The 15,366-nt window shown below is 32.7% G+C and overlaps 2 long non-coding RNA genes across 3 annotated transcripts; both read right to left on the reverse strand.

Annotated features, from left to right (window-relative positions):
• Positions 1-6,878: 6,878 nt before the first annotated feature.
• On the reverse strand, positions 6,879-8,332 carry LOC131630261 (uncharacterized). 2 transcript variants are annotated; one of them, XR_009292289.1, is made up of 4 exons: positions 7,573-8,332; positions 7,305-7,400; positions 7,106-7,208; positions 6,879-7,008 (listed from the first exon to the last, which is right to left on the reverse strand). It is a non-coding gene; the product is annotated as an uncharacterized LOC131630261 (long non-coding RNA). The 2 variants fall into 2 exon arrangements; XR_009292288.1 differs by having other exon boundaries at positions 7,305-8,332.
• Positions 8,333-8,428: 96 nt separating this feature from the next.
• LOC131630262 (uncharacterized) lies at positions 8,429-10,727 on the reverse strand. The gene is made up of 4 exons (XR_009292290.1): positions 10,227-10,727; positions 8,863-8,948; positions 8,621-8,660; positions 8,429-8,521 (listed from the first exon to the last, which is right to left on the reverse strand). It is a non-coding gene; the product is annotated as an uncharacterized LOC131630262 (long non-coding RNA).
• Positions 10,728-15,366: the final 4,639 nt, after the last annotated feature.

The following is a 15,366-nucleotide window of genomic DNA, read 5'->3' on the forward strand; positions in this document are numbered from 1 at the left end:
AAGAACTCTCAAATTCAAACAATTGCCTAAATCACTTCCACAGATTTCCACAGACGATGCAACAACCGGTTTAGCATGATACGAACACGTAAAAAATAATTGATGGTCTTCCTGCATATAGTAAACAATGGAAATCTTTCCTCACAATGGTTAAGGCTAAGCTGATCCAACAAACAATGTACCATAAAGAACTTCTGACAGTATTTACTAACACCTTAAGTTTCATTGCACACATTAAGAGTTTGAGTTTGAAATTCATACCTGCTTTGTTACTGATTGAAAAAGAAAGTGAAACTGAAAAATTTTGAACATTCACTTCCTACCACTTTTCATACATGTTGCTTCCTTGTTGATACTTCGCTTGAGATTCTCGCTTTGTTAGGGAGTACAATTAAATAAAAACAGAAAATTTGACCAATTCAAAAATACATAGCTCCACCCCCCAAACTTGAACTAAACATTGACCTCAATGTTTCGTAACAAGTCCGAGAGGGTGACTTACAGAGAGTAACGCAATATCAATTGCTGCCTCCTAGCTTTCACCAGACGGGTTCCCTGATTATTTCCTGAAATAAAATCAAACAAAATAAGACAAAACATTAAAAGTGTGGGTTACCTCCCACAAAGTGCTTCGTTTAACGTCGCATGGCTCGACGGTTCATGCTTTCAAGGAACTAAAAATTGTGCATGTTGCTCCACTCCCCCGAAGAAATCTTTTAACCGTTTTCCATTAACGGTTCTCCTCTCTTTTGTCAGTGGATTCTCTACCATAATGGCACCGTGGTCGCATATATCTTTTACTATCAGTGGTCCAGACCATTTTGTTGTTGCTTTACCCGAGAGACGTCTTAGTTTTGAGTTGCACAGGAGTACCTCTTGTCCAACTTGGAAGTAGCTCGGAGGTTGATTTTTGTCTTCCTTGGTTGTTCCCTCAGTTGTTTCAATTTGGAAGATATCACTCTTGTTCTTAAGATGCTTCTTGGCCTTGAACAGATTAAATTTTACCTCTTCATCTTGCACCCTTATTTTCATGATCCCTTCATCCAGATCAATCATCATTCGAGCGGTTTTCATGAATGGCCTTCCTAGAATCACAGGTACCTCATGATCTTCTTCCATGTCAACAACCACAACGTCTACCGGGAAAAAGAATTTGTCTACTTTAATTAGCAGATCCTGAATCACTCCATAGGGTGAAGTGATAGACTTATCGGCCAATTGTAAAGTCATACTAGTGGGCTTCATCACAATATTCCCTAGCTTCTTGACAATGGATAAAGGGATTAGGTTGATGCTCGACCCCAGATCAATTAACCCATCGCCAGTGAAATTACCTCCAATATTTAATGGCAAAGTGACTCGTCCCGGATCAGATTCCTTTCTTGGAGTAGTTCTTTGGATTATGGCACTACACTGGGCATCAAGCAACACGGTCTCCTCATCTGTGTACTTCTTTTTCTTTGTGATTATATTCTTCATGAATTTAGCATACTTGGGCATTTGCTCCAACGCTTCGGCAAATGGAATATTTATATGAAGTTGTTTAAATATGTCCATAAACCTTGCATGTTGCCTAGCATTATCTTTCTTTGATGGTGCATGTGGGTATGGGAGGTGTTGAATCGGTATCACCTTGCTTGCCATCTTGTCACATGCTTTCTTCCTCTTGGATTGATCTCTTTTTTTCACTTCTTTATTCACCTCAGTTACAACAATTTCATCTTCCTCATCTTCCGTTGCACGATTATCATCTTCCTTCTCAACATCCTTGTTTTCAACTTCCTCATTGAGCACTTTTGCACTCTTTATTGAAGTAGCATTGCTAGTTTCTACACAAGTCATAGGATTTTGAAAAGTTGAGACTTGCCTTACGTTTTGCTCGGTGAAGAATTTGGTAAGTTGAACATCTTGCGTTTCCCGGTTTTGTTGAATGGATAAAGAGAATTGCATGAATTGATTCATGGTTTCCTCTAACTCAGAGGGTCCACTTTGATAACCTTGATTATAGTGTGAAGGCCCTTGTTGTTGATTTGTCATTGACATTTGTATGAACTGATTCATGGTCTCTTCCAACTTAGATTGTCCTCCTTGTTGTTGTGGCGACGGTTGAGTGTAAGGTTGAAAGGCTTGTTGTTGATATTCATGGTTAGCCATATGATACTCTATCGTATCTTCCGGTGTGCCCCATCTGCTATCATAAAACTCACTAACTTGGGGTGTGAACTGTGACACACTTTGAAGGAGATACTCCATTTGTTGAAATAAGATCTCGTTTTGAGCATGAATCGCAGCATTTATATTTGGGTCGAACATGTCGACAAAGAAAATTCTACAAAACTAGCAAACAAGTGAAATAACAGGATAAAAAATAATAATAATAAAAATAAAATTAAAAGAAATAAAAATTAAAATTAAAAGATTATTGAAATAACAAAATCTAAAATAAACTAACTAACTAAAATTCTAAAATAAAGGAACTAAACTAAAAATCTAAAATAACGGAATTAAACTAAAATTCTAAAATAAAGGGACTAAACTAAAATTCTAAAATTAAGTAAATAAACAAAAAAAATCTAAAATTAAGTAAATAACTCAAAATAATACGACTATTGCAATGCGTGCAATATTGACACCAATCCCCGGCAACGGCGCCAATTTGTTGAAAGTATTTGTGGGTAAATATTTTCTGTAATATATCGTATCCACAGGGATTGGTTAATATCACTGCCGTTCTATAGTTGTTTATTTTGAGTTAAGAAATTTGGTTTGGTTTGTTTTATACTAATAATAATATCAAAAGCAAATAATAAAATAAAAGCAAGTAAAGGACTTTGTGTTAACAAATAAAGAAAGATGTTGAGTCTTTAGGATTCATCAACCTAATCCTATACAATTATCAATTAATTCACAATAGAACAATCCTTTGAATCATTATCTTCACTTATCCTCAAATAAGATTCCATGTCTGCAAATCAAATTAGATAACTTTTACTGGTATGAGATTCGATCTCTCCAAATCACAATAACGATAATAGTAATTAAGAACGATAATTATGAAAACCCAATTACAATTCCATCTCTGCAAATTGCAATTGAATCAATATAGTAACCTAGGGCAAAAGTTAAATCCTTTCTTTCGATCAAAGATTCAACAATGATGTAAATTAAAAGCAAGGTTTCTTATTGATAATAAATTCAAACAATTGTTCACAGGGATTAATCAATGGTAATGTATATTCATAGGTTAACTACTACCTTAGACTCAACAAGAGGGATTTAGCTCTCCATAGACATGAAGAACATACAAGAATCAATGGAGGGATTCATCTTCATCAATGGAATGTCTTCGATTGGTAAAGAATCCACCTTCAATTGTTGTTCTCAGCTTCAGAATCAGATAGCTCTCCTAATTTCGCTCCCACAAAGTATATATAACCACTTGGAAACTAGGGCTTTAAAACAGAACTTTTGGGCTTTTAACGCCGAGGCCGCGGCGCGGCAACGGGCTGGCGCGGCGCGTCCCTCAAACAGAAGTATTTTCGCGGCGCGCCTAGGAACTCTCGCGGCGCGCCCTTTGTACTTTCCATCTTTTTCTTCAGCCTTTGAGACTTCCAGCTTTCTTTCCTCCTCATGTTCTTCTTAAGTTCTTATTCAGCTCAAAACCTGCAACAATAACACCCACAAGTGATTCGATTTGCTTTACGCACGAACTAAACTTATTCAGTTCAATTCTTAATAAAAACCTATGGATTCATCACATTTTTGCATTGGTTTAGAGAAGAACTCACTTATATTAACACATGAATTTACCATTAATTTACTCCTAACGGATATCGTCTATTCAAAAGCTAAGCTCATCCAGCTATCCCTGGGATGATACCTAGATAATGTTGAAAACATCAACTAGATATTCTAGCCCATTATCATCTTCGCTTTATTATGGACTTAGATGAAAAATTTGTTTGTCGATATTTCAAAACATCGGGACGGAGCTGTGGAGCACCTCATTCATCTGTTGCACTCACTATTGCATCTTTAGGGCATCAATATGGAACACCATACTTTGATGTTATGGATTATAATTTGCGTGCCTATTCTAAAAATTAGTGGAATGTAAATGATGGATGTCATATAGCCATGCTTTCTTCCATGAACATGTTACAAATGCATATACACGAGCAACCTCCTAGATTCATAGAATGCCTAATCTGGAGGAGTTCATTACACACATTCAATGGCTTGATGGTAGGCCATTTTATCCGAATGGGAGAGTGCAGGTTCACCAAACATGAGTGACAATGAAGAAGAGGAAACTAGTGAAAAAGCGAGTGAAGAAACAGAAAGCGAAAGTGAAGATTGAAGTTGCTACACTCCAAAAATATTTGTACATTTTATATGACTATTTACATTTAGTCATTTTATTTGCTATAAATTTTTGAACAATTTAGTTTTGTTTGTTTATACTGTGAAAACAAAAAGGCAAAAACTTAAACATGTTGTTCACTTTGTTAAAGTACATGAACATGTTCAAATTTGAATGCATGAGCTATTTTTTGGATGATCTAAAATTTTGTGATTTTGCTGAATTTTGTTTGTGAAATACAGTTGAATTGAAAAATATCTCAGATGTTTCAATGGTTAAATAGTCAAATGCATAAGAATTTAGAAACACAAGTTTATGACCAATCAAAACCAACTTCATGATGAATGGTTCTTTTTAAATGCTTCATTCAAAATTTATTTTTGTAATTATCTACAAATGATAAGATGAACTTGAAAATATTGCTTGCTTAAGTTTAGATTTTATTTGTTTTATGAAAGTATGTTGACTAAAAGTCAGAATCATTACACAACATAGCCAATAAATTGTGAGTAGCCTCATATTTTACATACATATTGAGAGTAGACATGCATATAACTCTATTAATTTTGCATGAATCTTGTGATTACTTGATATATATGAAGTCATGGAAATGATCAAGTCAATGCTTTTTTTTATGTCAGAGGCACTCCAATATTCGCCATGTGTTGGCTAAAATTCTCCATTATGTCACATCTCTATGGCCTTTTTATCAATGGGGCTTGGACATTTTGGGTCCCTTTCCATTATCGCTAGGTCAGCTAAGTTCTTGATCATGCGGTGGACTACTTCACAAAATGCATAGAAGCTGATTTTGTTTCCAAAATTACAGTAGAGATAGTACGTCGTTTCTAATGAAAGCGTCTCATTTGCAGATTTGATTTCCAGAGGGGAATTGTCTCAAATAATGAAATTCAGTTCTCCAGTTTAATTGTGGTAGAATTCTGCCAGCAACTGGGAATTCAAATGAAGTTTGCTTAAGTTATCCACACGCATGTGAATGGACAGACTAAATTAGTGTTCAATGTAGTATTGCAACAAAATTAAGTATTTGTGTGTTATCGTCTCCATAGGGACTGATGCGATATTTAAAAGTTGTTTGATACATATTTATGATTTTAAGATAATGTATTTTGAAAATTTGTTTGTTTGATAACTAAGTTAAAGTGACATTGAATGAAAATAAGGTTTAATATACGAAAAATAAGATTGTTGGGGATTAAGTTAATTATCCTATCCTCATATATTATTGAGATCAGTTATATAGATCACTTATCGTTCTAGGTAGAATGTTTATGTCTACACAACGATGTGAAATTAATCGTATTGCTCAATTAATGATTATCTCTCAGTTGGTTAGCCAATACGATAGCATTAAGTTTTAATAGTATATGTGAATGTCAAACTTAAATCAGATTTGATTTTGATTTGACATGTTATAATTTGGTCCATTTGAAATCTATGAATGATTTTACTTTTTCAAGAAAGTTAATAAACGTTTGAATAGTGTATTTTTGTCTTCTTGAAAGTGATATCTTACTAGATAGTCGTCTGAGTACCTGTTCCTCCTTTGAATGATGGAAGAAACCTATCATTTGCATCAGCCACTAGCACCACTAGCAGTGTGAGGTTTGATTGCCCATTCCGTGGTAGGTTGTTGATGGTGATCTGATTGATGTTGCTTTCTGATTCTCTTTTGAGTTGATTAAGAGCTACACCCCTTTCTAAGCATGAGAGGTGAGATTTTTTTTTTCATTGTGGCATGTTGCATTGAGGGTTTCCTTTTTACTCTAGCATTTTTGTGTACCTTGTTGTTGTCACTAGTGCAGAAAGTACTTTTTACACCGGGCAAAAAGTATTTTTTACATCGGGTCTGGGCCTGATGTAAAGCCAGGCGATGTAATAAGTCAGAGACATTTTACATCGGGTCAAGACCTGATGTAAAAAATTAACATACCACATCGGTTGAATTCAGATGTCTGATGTGAAAAATAATGCAATTTTTTATTAAAAAATATATACGCCATATTTTACATCGGTTGTCCTGTCCGCCCGATGTAATAGATAGTTTTTACATCGGTTTTCCACTTTGCCCGATGTAATAGATAAGTTTTTACATCGGTTTTCTATTTTGCCAGATGTAATATGTTTTCTGCTTTCAAGCGTATAATAGTTGTTTTTCCTATTTTAATCTGTAATTTTCAAATACCACACAGACTAAAGTTAGGTCGCTATTTTGCACATTTTTTTCACAACACACAGACTAAAGTTAGGTCGCTATTTTGCACATTTTTCAACAACACACATACCACATTTAGGTCACTATTTTCATATTTTTCTAACCAGTGAAGGATATAATTTCATTGCACCAAATAGGACATATTATATATATATATATATATATATATATATATATATATATATATATATATATATATATATATATATTCTTCAAAATTTACAAAAGTATTAATCTAGGATACACAAGTGTACAAAACTTTAAGAAAGTTTACACACGGTGGACTACTACAAAATAACAAAACAACAAATATCCAACCATTTAAGTCCTTTAGCACACTTGAAATACCAACGTGCATCCACGAGAAGATGAGTTGTAACTTCTGAAGACAACACCAAAATTACATTTGCTGAGAATAAACAATAACACTAATTAACATTAGCAGACAACACCAAAGTCAAGAAACTAGCTCGAATCAGAAATATAAACAATTCCATATAACTCACCAGATAAAGCTTAATCTTTATATAACTCAAAGAAACATTTTGCCCAATGGAGTCGCAAATCATACAAATCATCTTGTGTTAATTCTGTAGGATCATCAAATACCTACAATACGTAAATAACAATATAGAGTTATTCTTTGAAAATTCACATTAAGTTGTAAAACGCAAAGTAAATAACAAATTAAAGTTATTTTATTACCTGCATCCAAGATTCGGTTATATTGGCAGAGACAATAGCCAACATATTTTTCATCACATAGTACCCACAATTATTAGAGTTATGTTGTTTCCTTGTCTACAAATGAACGACATAATTAGTGAATAATTATCATAAAATTAAATATAGAATTATAATTTACATCACACTTCAGATGTGGAATTATCAATACATACACGATGAATATACCTGAATAATTTTAAAATAAACATTAGATATTGAAAGTAATAAAAAAAGAAAATGTACTTACGTGCACCAACTTCAGTATTTCCTTCATGGTCTATCAATAAAATTTCATCAGTTTACTTCATTATTTTTTGTAAACCCATTATACAGTATTTTCATCTATAGCACAAATCATAAGGAAAATATGAAGAAATGTTTAAAATAAACGAACTAACCCTTTTCAAGGTCATCTTCAAGCTCGTGAACCACTAAGGCTCTCCCAACGACTGAATTGGGGCCAGTGAGTGGTATCTGCATGATTTTGTCAAAGAATAAGGTTAGCTACTTTCAACAAGGAACCACAGGCACAAGAACCATGGTTTGAAATATTTACCAAAAGAACAACAGTCACCTACCATATTTCCCAAAATTGAAAAATGATACATAAGAAGAGTAGAAGATCCAGAAAGCTTTTCAAAGCAGAGGAAAGGAGAGAAGTATTACCTTCAGCATTAGCAACTATGTGTATCTGCATGATTTTGTCAAATAATAATGTTAGCTACTTTCAACAAGGAACCACTGGCACAAGAACCATGGTTTGAAATATTTATCAAAAGAACAACTGTCACCTACCATATTTCCCAAAATTGAAAAATGATACATAAGAAGATTAGAAGATCCAGAAAGCTTTTCAAAGCAGAGGAAAGGAGAGAAGTATTACCTTCAGCATTAGCAACTATGTGTATCTACATGATTTTGTCAAAGAATAAGGTTAGCTACTTTCAACAAGGAACCACAGGCACAAGAACCATGGTTTGAAATATTTATCAAAAGAACAACTGTCACCTACCATATTCCCCAAAATTGAAAAATGATACATAAGAAGATTAGAAGATCCAGAAAGCTTTTCAAAGCAGAGGAAAGGAGAGAAGCATTACCTTCAGCATTAGCAACTATGTTTCCCAGGTCATCCACATGACGGATTTCATCTTCAGGAGCACCATGTGCCAACTTGTTGGGATTAAAATGTGGTCCTAGATAAGAGATTCAAGCAGCAAACAACCCTATATTTTATCAAATTAAACCATAGCAAAAAAAAATACAAAAAAAATGGAAACCAAGGTCTTCATTACCTGTTGAGATACACTCATTTGTGGTATCACCATACTCATGCTGCAAGAGAAATCAACACACATTATAGAGGCAGATAAACAAATAAGTTTTTTGAAGGAAGGGGCATAAAGTAACACTCACTAGGTGAAAACCATGAACCCTGGAGTAAGAAATAAATAATAACAATGAAATATGTTGAGATAAGTAATAAAACCCATAAATAAGGAATAAGTAATAAAAAAATAATAAAGAAAAAATATACCGGAATCTGAACCCATGACGATGAAATCCTTCTGAGCACCGGTGAGGCGGAACTGAGCCAACGACCTAATGGCGCCAAAGTATCTTCTACGCAACAGTACAAAACACAATTGTCAACAAAGATCGTTGAATTTATAAAAACATTATAAAAAAACACTAAATAGGTTAAATAGGTAGCAGAATACAAACTATACAGGTAGCATTATCAAAATTTCTAAACTATATATAAAAAACATATATGAATCTTTTATATAATATATATAGAAACCAAATAGGTAGCATATTCAAAATTTCTAAACTACATGAATCTTTTATATATATAGAACCGCAAATCGAAATTTCTAAAGTATATGAATCTTATATTATAATATTTAGTTAGAAATGTAAATGAGTAACTATATGAATTATATAATATATAAATGAGTACAATATTCTTTGTCCATTGTAATATCTACTTGATTCACAAATAATTGCAGTAGAAGAATATTCCACCGAACATGAAATAACTGTAACACTTATGGTCAAATTTGAAGCTACTGTGCATCACTGTATATATCAATTTGACAGAAAAAATCTCAGACTGAATTTCAGTTTATTTCCCTTGTTTTGTTTCTCTTTCCTTTCCATAACCAAACAAAATTGACTTTATCCATATAAAACCATAGGATAATCCCTTCGCTCAACATTCAAACACAGAAACCACAGGACATAGGACATAGATGATACAATCCACTAAAAAGCAAGCTTACATATATCACTAAATTAAACAGAGAAAAATAAATACTATCATAAATAGATATAAAACAAGTTCGTTATGCTAATTCCAATTACAAAACCCAAAATAGGCCCTTCAAAACCACGAATATGGCAATGAACTTAACAACCCAATTGAACAATCAACAAACTAAAATCCAAACACTTTATCGAACATTTGTTGTGTTTTGCATATTTTGCATCGTCACAACACAACACATCATCTATAACTTGAGTACAAGCATGTATACATTTGCACGTGTATACAAACACAGATTTTTTTCAAACACACTTCTTCATCACTACTGATGGAAACAATATGATTGAACGAGAAAGAGAGAAAAAAACAAACAATAAAAGACCACCACTTAAGAAGATAATTCAATTTTGAAATTAATTCTCCACAATTTAACTCCCATAATCTTCCTTCACTTCAGTATTATCACTATGTTAATTTCCCAAACCATTAAAGTACAATAACTAATTCAAATTTCAAATAAACATTCTGCCAATTCAAGTATTCAACTAATTTCCCCAATTCAAATCCAACCATGAATAACCAGAACTAAACAAACAACAGAAAAACAAAAACCCTAATTCAATGTCACAAACCTCAGGGGAGGACTTATTCATCTGCTGTTGCGACAACTCAACTTGCGATTACTCAAGCGTAACACCCCCGAACGCATCGTACTTCCCTCCTTTCATAACCGGATTAACATTACACGAAATAGAAGGAGAAGACAACGCTGCAAAACACCGCTCAAACATCGAAGACATTGATGAAGCATCACTGTCGACATCAGCGAGGGAGACGGACGATGTTTGAAGAATCAAAAGGCGGCGACGGATGCGAAGCAGGGGTTGTTTGGAAACGGGTTTTGGTGATAAGGTCTTAGGGGATATGTGAGAGTTCATAGGGATGATTTGGACAAGTGAAAATAGTGCTTTGAAGGTTGGGTTGAAGAGCTTGGACGGAGGTGACGGCCAGAGAAAATGGCGAAAGCAGTTTGGTGATGGCGAGAGAAAAAGGGTTTGAAGGTCGTTTACAAGAAAATGGGTTTGGAAACGATGGGTTTATGTGACAAAAGAAAATTGGCTCTCACATCGGTTGGGGACTTGGACTGATGTAAAGGCTCACGTGACTGTGACTGTTACATCGGTTAGGGATATGAACTGATGTAAAGGCCTGTTATAACAAAAATTTCACTTTATTTACAATACTACCACCGTGTTATACTTTTTTTTCAGCAGTATACTTTTTACATTGGGGCAAATCTAGACCCGATGTGAAATCCTTATAACAAAATTATTTTTTTCTAAATCATATATTTTTCATATCATTGGAAATTAATGTCTGATGTAAAATCCTTTGACGAATATTTTTAACATCATATATTTTAAAACCTGATGTAAAATCCTTTAACCAAATGTCATATTTTTAGTAGTGTGTATAAGTATGTCTTATTTTTGTGTACCTTGTTATTGTATAAGCGAGTTTTTGTTGCTCCGAGTTGGTTGATATCTCTATAGAATTTGCTCTCCATCCAAACTTCTTTTTCTTACTTTCATTAGTATTCTTTTTTCACCTTGACTTAAACGAGTGAGACATGATCCTAATGTCTCCCTGCTAGCCTGCTACCTTTTCCCACATATGTTAAGGACACATGTCCCACAACAAGCAGCATAAATGAAAATTAACCTCAATCAATTACATGTTCCTTTTTGACCTATATATTGGTCATGAACCCTACATATAAATATCATATAAGTTTCTTTTTTTTTATTACTCTCTCACCTTTTTAACCATAACAATTATGACATTTTAAAATATTATTCTAAAATGAATATATTTTAATATAAAATTAATTATTTTTTTGAACTATAACGTCTAATTAATATTAAAATTAAATACATTTCCATCTCAAATTTTAACAAAAACAAGATACATTCCTTAATTTTTAAATTGAACTTTTTGACAAATTTATTAATTAATATAAATAATTTGTTAATATTTATAAATAAAAAGTTTTAAATAAAAAAAAGTTAGTTAAATATTTTAAATTTATGTTCGGTTTAACGTTTGAAATTTTTATAATTCTTTGGAATGCCTAAAATTTATTTTGAAATTCTAATAATCTAATAAGACTAATTTAATATGAGAATAATACTCATGCACTGACAGTGTAAAGATATTTTACACTGTCAGTTAACCATAGCCGTTAGATTTTTGTAAGTTGTTGACTTTTATTTTAAATGTATATAAAGTAATAACAATGAGTGATTGCGATGCGTCGACCGTGTAAAGTATTTTACACTGACAGTGTATAACAATTAACCTCATTTAATATTTAGAATTGATACGAATTAAAATTTTTATTTTTTTATTTTTTAGTTTAAACATAATTTTATATTGAAATTTATTGTTTAAATTATTTTTAAATAAATATATTTAAACATAAATGGTTGTTTATTCAATTCATTTTTTATTGAAATCATTTTTATAAAATCAATTCAGTTAAAATTTTTTTTCACCATAGAATCAAACTCAAGCTATATGTGTGAATGTATTGCAAGGACAAAAGGTTGCCAAGAGTTGAGAGACTTAATTCCCAACCACTAGATGGAGTTGTAATTTTTTTTCATGTGGTAGAGATGTTTCATAATTGTCTGTTGTTGATTCATATCTGGCTATATATGAATAAAGCTTTGATCTGTTTTACGACTTTTATCATTGTATATTATTGTTGTCCCTCTCAAAGTGAGAGGTGAGTGCCCAGCCACCATGTGGGTTTCAGGAGGTCAAGCCCTAAAGTGACAAAGCACAAAGTTTTTTTAATGAATCGGTTGCTAAAGTAAGAGCAATTGATCGGAGAGACATAATAGTGATGTGATGTCTATATGATCTTTTTGAACTATAGGGTAGAGTTTGGGACTTGATGGCGTCGCATTCCAGGAAAAATGGTGTGTTAAAAGAAGAGAAATACTAGTATACCCAACACCTAGTGGCGTCCGATAATGTATAGCATATGTTTTTATTGCTTTCTGGATGGAAATAACACCAATAATGGAGATAAATTAGGATTATTATTATTATTATTATTATTATTATTATTATTATTATTATTATTATTATTATTATTATTATTATTATTATTATTATTATTATGCAATTCAAATAGTAGAAGGGATTAGGCCATGTTATATCGAATATGGTAAGATAGATTTTAGTAAGTGTTCTAAATGTTATAGAAATCATTTTAACAAGACGATTTGCATGCTATTGAAAGTAATTGAGGATTTTTAAGACTGATTTTTGATAGAATAAAACGTAAATAAATTGTTAGAACTTGATCAGATTAAATGCGACCAGGTCTTGTTTCGAATCCCTTATATGCCGCTATTGGTGTTGGTGTCTATTTGTTCTAAGTGATTTCTCAGCTATTATTACGAGTCGTTATATTCAATTCCTTAGTGTATAATTTACTATTCTACATTACAACTTCATAATCCTTTAGGTCCGTTGGATAGTTAAAACATGTAATATTCTATACATTAATCTTTAACTCACAACTTATAATTTTTTATTCCTAATCAATTACTAAGTTCAACAGTTAATTTCAATTAGACTCATATAGTTATGGTCAATAATCGATACAATTACAGGTTCAATATATCATTTTGTCAACGCATCTAAAGCAATAAACAAGAATTTAATTGAATAACGATGTTGAATTAATAAAAATTCTAATACTATTACACACAAACATATGATCCAATAGGTTCAAACAAGTTCATCTAGCAAGCTCTAATCAATATAAATTTAGCTACTCATAGTGATAGTAATCATAATTGTAAGAATAAATTGACAATACATGAATCTCAGGTTAGAATTTGACTTCCGGTGATGAAAACATTCGCTTCAAAACTCCAAAACTTGCTTCTCTATCAAAGTTTTGTACCAAAAAAGGTATTGATATTTAGCTGATGTAAAAATGAGGTATGAATACCTAACTCATGTAAAAAGGAGATATTGATATCTAGTTGATGTAAAAAAAATTAATTTAAAGATGAAGCAATAAAGAGAATAAGTGTAATGTTAGTAATCTCAATGATTGGACTAATTGTTTCATGGTTATACAACCCTTGGGTGAAACCTTTGGCAACAAGGTGTTCCTTATACCTTTCTATGGAATCATTAGTCGGAAATTTTAACTTAAAAACCTATTTGCTCCATATGGTCTTCTTGTTAAGGGGAGGGTAGTTAATTTACATGCATGAGTATCATTGAGAAATTGAAGTTCATTAAAGATGACTTCTGTTCAATTCATGTCAGTGATGTCATATTCATATGCAGTAGGTTCGGAAGTGGAGGATACTTTTAAGTTATTTTTTTTTGGGGAGATGAATTATTATAAGAGACATAATTGGATAAAGGAGAAGAGTATTACCTCTATTAAGTCAATTTAAAAGAAATGATGTGCGGGACCTTGTTCCACCTTCACGGGTTCATCGAGTAATAAGCACTAAGAGAGTTTTTAGAAATAAATTGGACAAAAGCAGAGTGATAACAAGGAACAGAGTTCGGCTAGTGGCTTAAGGATATAACTAAGAGGAGGAATTAAACTATGAGGAAACTTATGCTCTGGTTTCCCACGTCGAGGCTATACTCTTTTTACTAGCATTTGCATGCTCCAAAGATTTCAAATTATTTCAAGTAAACGTGAAAAGTTCTTTTCTTAATGGTTATATAAGTGAAGAATTGTATGTTTCACAACCTCCAAATTTTGAAAATCATGAGTATCCTAACCATGTCTTTAAACTAAAAAGAGGTTTGTATGGTCTCAAACAAGCCCCTAGGGCTTAGTATGAGCGACTTAGTAAGTTCTTACTTGATCAAGGATATTCTAGAGGGAAGGTTGATATAATATTTTCCATTAAAGGTCAAGGACAACATAATCTACTTGTTCAAACTTATGTTGATGACATCATATTTGATTCTACTAACATCCAGTTAGTCAAAGAGTTTTAAAGATAATGCATGGCGAATTCGAAATGAGTCTAATAGGAGAGATGAATTACTTTCTCGGACTTCAAATCAATCAGATCAAAGAAGGGATGTTTTTGTGTCAAAAAAGTACTACCAAGAGTTGTTTAAACGCTTTAGAATGGAAGATGTAAACTCAATTGACACTTCAATGCCCATAAACGGAAACTTAGACAAATATGAAAATGGTAAGGATGTTGACGTGAAAAGATATAGAGGTATGATTGGATCTCTCTTATATCTTACTGCACCTAGGCCTGACATTATGTTTAATGTGTCCATTATGCGCTCGATATCAATCGGCTCATAAGGAATCCAATTTAAAAGTTGTAAACAACATCCTTAGATACCTTCATGGTACCTCTAAGTATAGGCTTTGGTTTCCCAAAGGATACGATTGTAAATTCGTTGGTTACTCTGATTTTGATTTTTTCGGTTGCAAATTGGATAGGAAGAGCACTAGTGGAACTTGCCACTTATTTTCAAATTCTTTAGTTAGTTTGCATAGGAAGAAGTAAGTCTTTGTTTCCTTGTCTACTGCTGAGGTGGAATACATCGCAGCGGGTAGTTGTTGTGCTCAGATTTTATGGCTTAAACAATAATGACTTGATTTCGCCATTAAACTTCAACATATTTCGATAATGTGCGATAATACTAGTGCTACGTCACCAATTCATATGCATTCTTGTTGAAAAAAGGGACGTC

Source organism: Vicia villosa, unplaced genomic scaffold (assembly GCF_029867415.1).
Source record: "Vicia villosa cultivar HV-30 ecotype Madison, WI unplaced genomic scaffold, Vvil1.0 ctg.000664F_1_1, whole genome shotgun sequence".
In the NCBI taxonomy this organism is placed as follows: Eukaryota; Viridiplantae; Streptophyta; class Magnoliopsida; order Fabales; family Fabaceae; genus Vicia; species Vicia villosa.